The following is an 8,345-nucleotide window of genomic DNA, read 5'->3' as shown; positions in this document are numbered from 1 at the left end:
GATTTTGCTCAGCACTGAACACTAATGACCAGGCTAACTCAAATGCCTGACTTAAATGTATCAAAACCTGCCTTACGGCTTTCTTCTCTTTACTTCAGCTTTACTTATTTTATCACCTTAAAGTAGTACAGGTCACCAGCTACCCAATTCCCATTAACACTGAGTTTCTGCTATCATTTTTGTAATTCCAGTTGCCCGAACTCAGATGCCCCGTTTTTTCTGTAAGACTAGCTTCTCTGAGTTACTCCCTACCTTGGCTCTAGGCCAGTCATTAAACTGGAACATGACTGGTCTTCTCAGTCAGGACATAGTGCTAATTCTTCTGCAAAGGCAATACTGATGTGATTAACTCAGTCCTTCCTCAAACCCTGAATTTGTTCCTTTTTTTTAAGTGCAGCATTTTGTGAATGCCTGTAACTAAAATCAGAACATGGATGGATTTTGTTTCCACGCTATTTTATTTCAAGTAAATATGGGTCTGCTCAAAGCTAGCTCACTGAAGTTCCTGAGAAATGAAAGTCAAAAAGGTGATGCATTAGTGACTTCCATTTCCCAGGTAGTCCAAAAGTTTCAAAGCAGGTCAATATTATAGCTCACTAATAGTGAACAGAAACAGTTCACTAATTTTGGCTTCTTTGTTTATAAATTGCAATAATAGAAATATGTTTATAAAAACATATATATAGTATACTGGTTTTCATAGGAAATTAGACAGAGTAAAACCTGTGGATTAAAATTTCTGCCTTTGATGAGGTTACAAAAGCTTCTCCTTTTCTAACAAGTCGCTCTATGTATCATTAGACAGCGAAGAAGAATAGAAGTAGTTCCCTTTTTTCCTATTTCTCAGATTTCAAGGAGGCAAACAATCCTAGTAACACCACTTCTCTTCCTTCCCCTCCCACTGACTCGTCCTTATTTTTTTAATCTACTTCCTTTGCCTTATTTGTCTCCTTTGTGTTTCTAAGCTTTTAATTCATTTGATATTTTCTGACTCTAGACAACAATCCAATATTCAGCCTTAAAAATACATAAGGCATGAGACACCTTAATCCCAGAATGCTGTAGTATTAAATATTCTACTTTAACCACCTCTAATGTCAGTATTATGGATCCTACTTTAAGTTATAACCTTGTGCACAATGCAGAGCAAGTAACACTAAGATCATCAAACTAGACATCATATTAAAGAGCTAGTAATACAGTCATACTGCTTAAGCCTGTTGCTAAAATGCCCTCGTAATTAGGTCCAACAGCTGAAAAGAAGGACCATTCAGTGAACAAAATGCCTGGGACTGGCCCCATGGAGAAAAAGTGCTTTTAAAGCACTGAATGCTATTGGGGATGAATTCCCACTAATACGTTTATTTTTGCTGCTGCCTGTGATTCTTCAGGTTTTTGAGGAAACCCTGGTAAATGCTGACACAGACCAATAAGCTTTTGAAAAGTGACTTGAAACCAAAGAGAGTCTGCTTACTTAAAGGTATTTTTAGGACAAAATTCCAGATATAAATGTGCTGTATTATCCCCTTCTTTTGTGTCTTACATCCTTCCTCCCTGCTCTCTCCCAAAAATACTCTCTCCAATTTCTGTTTCTCCCTTTTGTGTTTTATTGTCTAATTTTGATGCCTAATTTTATAATTCATAATAGGTAATTAAAAAAAATTCACCTCTCCTTTTTTTCACTGGCAATAGCAACTTTTATCGGTAATTTTACTAGTCTGTAAAAATTTTTCATACAGAGTTGTTCAACATTGCTTATATTTTAATGTGTTTAATATGTTTGCTTCAATGTGTAGTCTTTTAAATTTTTTTAAGATTAAGGAAATTTATGAATACAAGTAATTTCATCTGAAAAACTGAATATATTAATTGAAATAAGTTAAAAATATTCCAGCTTACATATTTAGGAAGAAAAATACATTTTTTATTAAAAAAAACTAAATTTACTAACAGTAACTAAGAACAAGTAAAATATTGTCAAGCAGGATGCTACAATACTGTATAAAACTTAACGATTGTGGGTTGGTGATTTATTGTACTTAATTTCTTCTGTATTTTTCTTCTGGAAGCAGTCCTTGTCATATTTTATATCCCATTGTATAATGTGAAAGAAAAAAAAAATTAAAATATCCACCACAGTAGTCTGCAAGTCACAGCAGGTTCCAAGTCCACTTCCTAGAGCTCCCTTTTAGTGACGTCCCCAGTTCCACAGGAGTAATCAATAAAAGTGATGAAAGGGCTTTAACGATAGAATTTTTATTGTATATAATTTATTTGCTACCTTTAGCTTTCTTCCCTGTTAGTAAAAAGCATAACATACTTCTGGATCTTACAAATTGGTTTACAATGTGCAATTGTTTGATTTTTTTCATGAATGAAAAGGAGCTTTCCAGAACTTTTGGGTTTTTTTGCACCAAAGAGTTTATTTATTCCTGATAATATTTATACTATTTTTGTTTGAAAACTTTTTTCCACTATTTGTACCTATTTCTTAGCTTTGGTGAGTTTTCAAATCAGGCCAGTACTTATTTTATCCCAAAAGAAATTTTTTTTTCATATTATCCTGGGTTTGCCTGGGATAGAGCTAATATTTTCTTACTAGCTGTTTTGGATTCAGTAAAGAATAATGTTGATAACACACTGATGCTAAGTGGTGCTTACTCTAAGTCAAGGATTTTTCACCATCTCATGTTCTGCCGATGAGGAGCTGCACAAGAAGCCAGGAGGGAACATGGCCATGACAAGCTGACCTGAACTGGCCAAAGTGCTATTCCATACCATAGAATGTCATGCCCGGTATAGAAACTGGGGGAGTTACTCAGAAGGCAGTCCGATTGATGCTGAGGGACAGGCTGGGTATCAGGTGGTGAGCAATTGGATTGTGTACAATTTGTTTCTATTGGGTTTTATCTTTCTCTCTTCCTCTATTCTTCTTTTTGTTGTGATCATCATTATTATTATCACTATCATTATATATTACCTTGTTTTAATTATTAAACTGTTCCTATCTCAACTCAGGAGTTTTAATTCTTTTTTGCAGATTCTTCTCCCCATCCTACCATGGGTGCATGGCGGCATGGTACTGACTTAGTTACCAGCTGGGGTTAAACCACAACACTTATGAATATGACCATCCTATGTTAAGTTTCTTACCTAGGTATAAAAAGAAAGTGATCATTTTATTGATAACACTTTGCAACATGGCATATTAGGAATCACTTAAGACAAGTAAATATGAGATTGAACTTGGAAACATAGGGCAGGTATGAATGAGTATGTCATCATTGTCTTTAGGGATTTGCCTGCAGAAAGCATTATAAAAAATTATAAACAGCTTATTGGTCTCTGGTCTTAGAAGAACTTGTAGCTAAATTCTATAGCTGGAATCTGTACAATGCAATCCCTCACATGTACATTAGTGCATACCTGTAACTGTACACACAATCTGTAATGATATAGTGCATAGCAGTTCATCTTTTACTAAGACTTTTTTAAACATACATTAATCTTTATCAACCTGCTCTTCATTGAACCTTCACAACCACAGTGAGTGTTCTACTGAGTAAAGGAGAAAAGGAAGAAGGAAATGTTATTTCATCATTTGTCATGTTTGTTACTGCAAATTTTTTATGTCTCTGATTCTTTGTGTATTTGTGATTTAGCAGTGAAAACACAGGATCTAGTAAGTTGTTTATGAGAGAGTGACTACTAAGTACCTTTGACATGATCTCAAATACGTTTATTCTCTGAGAGTTCTCCCTATGGCCAGCAGGACTAATGCTGTGGCTATGTTTTGATGATATAATTTTGATTTTCAGAATTCTGTATTTCCTAAGGCTGGAATAACATTAGATATGATCTGTCTGCTGGTAAAGGTCAAGTTGTATATATTCTTTTCAAACAATGATAGCTACAGAGAGGAAAAACATTTTTTTTTCCACTGAAAATAAGAATGTAGAATGTAACTCACAAGGAAAATAATGTATTGCTTGTATTTGGCACATTTGGAAAATTAATCTTCCAGTTGCAGAACATAAGCCTGAGAAGCAATTTAAGGACAAAACAATTTTCTATTTTTTTCCCAGAAGCAGGAATCGCATGCAGTCACACACACAAATTACATGGGCATTCGATAGGGCAGAAAAATAATCCCAGCTATGGTTTAGAAGCTTTAATTACTTCATAAATTAAGGAAGATTTCAGGACAGCAAAGGATGCTGGTGATGATTGTCCAGTCATGGAAGGAAAAGACAGTGACAATCCTACTTATCCTGCACTGTGTAATAAGCTATCATGGAAAAGAAGGTGAATTAACACTTTAAGTCATATCCATCTGTAGACGGAAGACAGAGAAACAATTTGCCCTAGAGGGGAGCTGGAGAAGTTCTCAAAAGTGTGTAGCCTCCTAAAGAAATGAGACATCTATCACCATGATATGGGAGTGAGTGTGACTGTTGTCCTCGGTCTTTCACTTCCCCAGATAATTGATGGATCTATTGGTCTTCTTCGAGCAAACTCTGCAGTGGATTAGCATCTCAGACTTTTCAGCCTCACACTTTCACAAGCTCTGTGTAAAGAGCAAACCAGGAAATAGGAAGAGACATTACAATTTCTCCTAGTGAGGCAGCAACCTGAACTGACCAGAGAGTACACAGACAGAGATGCTCAGTCCCTCTGATATGATGGCATCACACACAAGGCAAGAAGCCTCATTAATTCTGGTCTATCTGAATCCCTTTGATCTTCACACAGACTACCATGGCCTGGGATAAAGCTCTTTATCCTAGAGGTTGCTTCCTGTGTGTCTAGAGTCAAACACAGCAAGTGGACACAACACACACAATGCAGCAGAGATGAAGGGCAAACGCACGGGTCAGCAAATCAGGAGTATGGAACCAAAGACAGCTCCAGAATACCTGCACCAGGAAAACAGAGCTAAGATCAAGGTCAGCAACTCCATATGCAATGCATACAGCTATTCTCTGCACTGCACTTTGCCCAAGGTAAGAGACTCCTGTGCAACACTGAGCCTGTGAGAAAGACACACTTTGATGACACTTATCTGTGAATATACTTTTACTAGGTTTGGACATTTTTCTAACAGTAGGATAGTGGGATGCTAGAAGGAAATATGGGCTCTTACACAATGTTTGCCAGATAATATGAAATTGATGAGTTTCACAGTGCTGGAGATTGAGAATAAATTGTCTGACAGTCTGAGGAGAATCAAGAAAGTGTGCACCTTGGGCAATTGCAACAGCAGCAGCAAAGGCAAAAGCATCTGAATCAGCCCCTTACCATAAACAAGATATTCCCTTTTCTATGGGTTAAATGAAGGTTATAACCATTTTGACCCTTTTGCAGGTTGAGCCATTTTCATACTTTAGTAGGCTTTCTTACTGGAAAATAAACCAGCTGCTAAACGTTGTCTCACCTTGCAAAGTGAAAACTGCTACTTCCAGACATTTAAAAGGGCTGGACATTACCTCGTATGAAATTAAGTAATCAATAATATATATGTACAGCAGATTTCATTCCTACTAGTCTTTAACTGCATACTGAGACTCAGGAATTAATCACAAAAATTATAAAATCCTCATGTGTTTTTTTGTTTCTTTCCTGGAGTATTAAATTGTTGTGGTAGTTTATGTCATGCCTTTACTGACAGGCTTTCTTCATTCAGTCATCTGTAACATTCTAGACCTGTGGTGGTGTGAGGGACATAAAGGGCCTTGACACTGTGTAAGCACTACTTAGATGCCTCATACCTGGAAACATTCAAGGTTAGACTGGGGCTCTGAGCAACTCGATCTAGTTGAAGGTGCCCTGGTCTTTCCAGGGTGGTTGAACTAGAAGACCTTTTAAAGTCCCTTCCATCCCGAAGTATTCTATTATTCTATTCTATAAGTGGAATTAACATTAGATTGTTTCAGAAAAGCTTTTTTCATGTATTTGATAGTTAAGACACTTGATGTCATCTACCATTAAAATCCTTGTAAAAAGGAAAATTGAGCTATTGTTTGCTAAATGTCTGCATTGTGCCCTTGTCACTGAGATCTTCCTAATATTAACTGTGAGGTTTTATTTCCTGTAATACTTCAGCATTGATGGTCATAAATTGCTCTGCCTGCTTTTCATGTCCTTAATCAATGGCATATACTCTTCACTTTTACTGCTCACTATTAGTTAGGGGCAGGCCAGTATTCCTAAAGTAAGAGAACTTTAATAATGTAAAGCCTTTGCATGTAAAAGCTTCTGATTTCTGATGAGGTAAAATGGTACTTAATGTCTGTCTTCTCAGGCAGAAGTTTTTTGGTGTATAGGTTACACTAGGGTAACACAGTCTGAAAGCCCAGTCTGACTCCAGCATCTCACTGCAGGAGCCTTGGATTCAGGAACAGACACAGGACAGAAAGAATCAAGTTGTTTTGCTGACCTCCAAAAGAGTTGAGGGAGAACTGTTAGGTCCTCTAATCCAACATTTCTTGGAGAACTAGTCTACTACTAGTAAGAGTTGTGGTCAATGTCCCAATGTCCAGCTCAATGTCCAAGTGAAGACCAGTGACAAATGGCATTCCTCAAGGGCAGGTATTGGGACCAGCAGTTTTTAACATCTTTCTCTGCGGCATGAACAGTGGAACTGAATGAAGCCTCCACAAGTTTGCTGACAACACCAAATTGTGTGGTACAGTTGACATGCTGGAGGGAAGGGATGCCATCCAGAGGGACCTTGGCAGGCTTGAAAGGTGGGCCCATGCAAACCTCGTGAAGTTCAACAAGGCCTAGTGCAAGGTCCTGCACCTGGGTTGGGGCAATTCCAAGAGCAAATACAGGCTGGGTGGAGAATAGATTGAGAGGAGCCCAGGAAAAGGGCTTGGGGTGTTTGTGGACTAAAAGTTAAACAGGACCCAGCAATGTACACTTGCAGCCCAGAAAGTCAACTCTATCCTGGCTGCATCAAAAGCAGTGTGGCCAGCAGGTAGACGGGGTGATTCTGCCCCACCACTCTCCTCTGGTAAGGCCCCAGCTGGAATACTGTCTCCAGTTCTGGGGCCCTCAACACAAGAGAGATGTTGACCTGCTGGAACAAGTCCAGAGAAGGGACATCAAGTTGGTCAGAGGACTGGAACACCTTTCCTATTGAGACAGACTGAGAGTTGGTGTTGTTCATCCTGGAGAAGAGAAGGCTTCAGGGAGACCTTATAGCACCTTCGAGTACCCAAAGGGGCTTACAAGAAGGCTGGAGAGGGACTTGTTACAAGGACATGTAGTGATAGGACAAGGGAGATGGTTTTAAGTTGAAAGAAAGTAGGTTTAGATTAGGTACCAGGAAAAAGTTCTTTGCTATAAGGGTGGTGAGGCACTGAAACAGGTTGTTCAGAGAGGTTGAGGACTCCCCATACCTCGAAGTGTTCAAAATCAGATGGAATGGAGCTTTGAGCAACCTGTAGTAGTAGGTGTACTAGTAGAATGAGTCCCTGCCCATAGCAGGGGCGGTTGGAACTAGATATTTAGGGTCTTTCTTTAAGGTATCTTCCAACCCATGCCATTCAATGATCCTATGATTCTAGCCTAACTCCTTGACTGACTGTGTTGATTCTCTTGGTTGCCAAAGCCAAATGGCCCTTACCTGATGATTCTCTAGCCGTTCATGGGAAATCCAGGTTGTATCTACATCAACAAAGTAGATGGAATCTGCTCTAGTCTACCTTTGGGGACAGCTAATAAACAGGTATGTCTGTTATACAGCCTCTCTTCTACCTGTACACTTCCTAGGCAAAAGTTTCTTTGTTAAACATGAAGAATTAGCATTCCTTGTGAAGGACTGGAATAAAATGACTCCTGCAATTTTTATTCAGATGTTTTGACATTCTAATCTCCTAGAATGATGTTGGCTCCATTGTGGGCAAAAGGCAACTGCCACCTGTTGAGTCACTGTCACAGCAGTCATTAGAATAATTTTCAGGCATTGTCTTCAGAGGAGCCCCAGGGTTCTTTCAGTCCTGCTGCTCTTCTAAAATCATGTAATGATTAAAACAACATCTAGATTCTGTTTTGGTCCTTGTAAGAGAATAGGTCTTGCAAAAAGCAAGCAAATTTGATTCTGCTTCCTTCTGTAAAAAACAGTGGGAAAGTAGACTGTCCCTGCCTGTCCCTTTGTGATGTTTTCATCTTACATCTTTACTTGATCACTTCAAAGTGGTGTCCTACTCAACAACAAAGTACAGCTGCCATGATCATGGGTCCTATTCTTGAAAGTACTTTAAGCTTTGGAAAACTTCCACATTAACAAACTTCAAATCTGTCTTGTATGAAGCCCAAAGAATTGCTGTCCTATTAGCAGA

At 38.5% G+C, this 8,345-nt stretch overlaps 1 long non-coding RNA gene across 1 annotated transcript; it reads left to right on the top strand.

Annotated features, from left to right (window-relative positions):
• The first annotated feature begins 612 nt into the window (after positions 1-612).
• On the top strand, positions 613-7,005 carry LOC127476467 (uncharacterized). The gene is made up of 3 exons (XR_007906633.1): positions 613-1,480; positions 3,041-3,157; positions 4,753-7,005. It is a non-coding gene; the product is annotated as an uncharacterized LOC127476467 (long non-coding RNA).
• The last annotated feature ends 1,340 nt before the right edge of the window (positions 7,006-8,345 follow it).

Source organism: Manacus candei, unplaced genomic scaffold (genome assembly GCF_025592945.1).
Source record: "Manacus candei isolate 608988 ecotype Guabito, Panama unplaced genomic scaffold, ASM2559294v1 h1tg000049l, whole genome shotgun sequence".
Classification (NCBI taxonomy): Eukaryota; Metazoa; Chordata; class Aves; order Passeriformes; family Pipridae; genus Manacus; species Manacus candei.
Note: the sequence above shows the minus strand (reverse complement) of the source record. Positions and strands in the feature narration are given on the sequence as shown.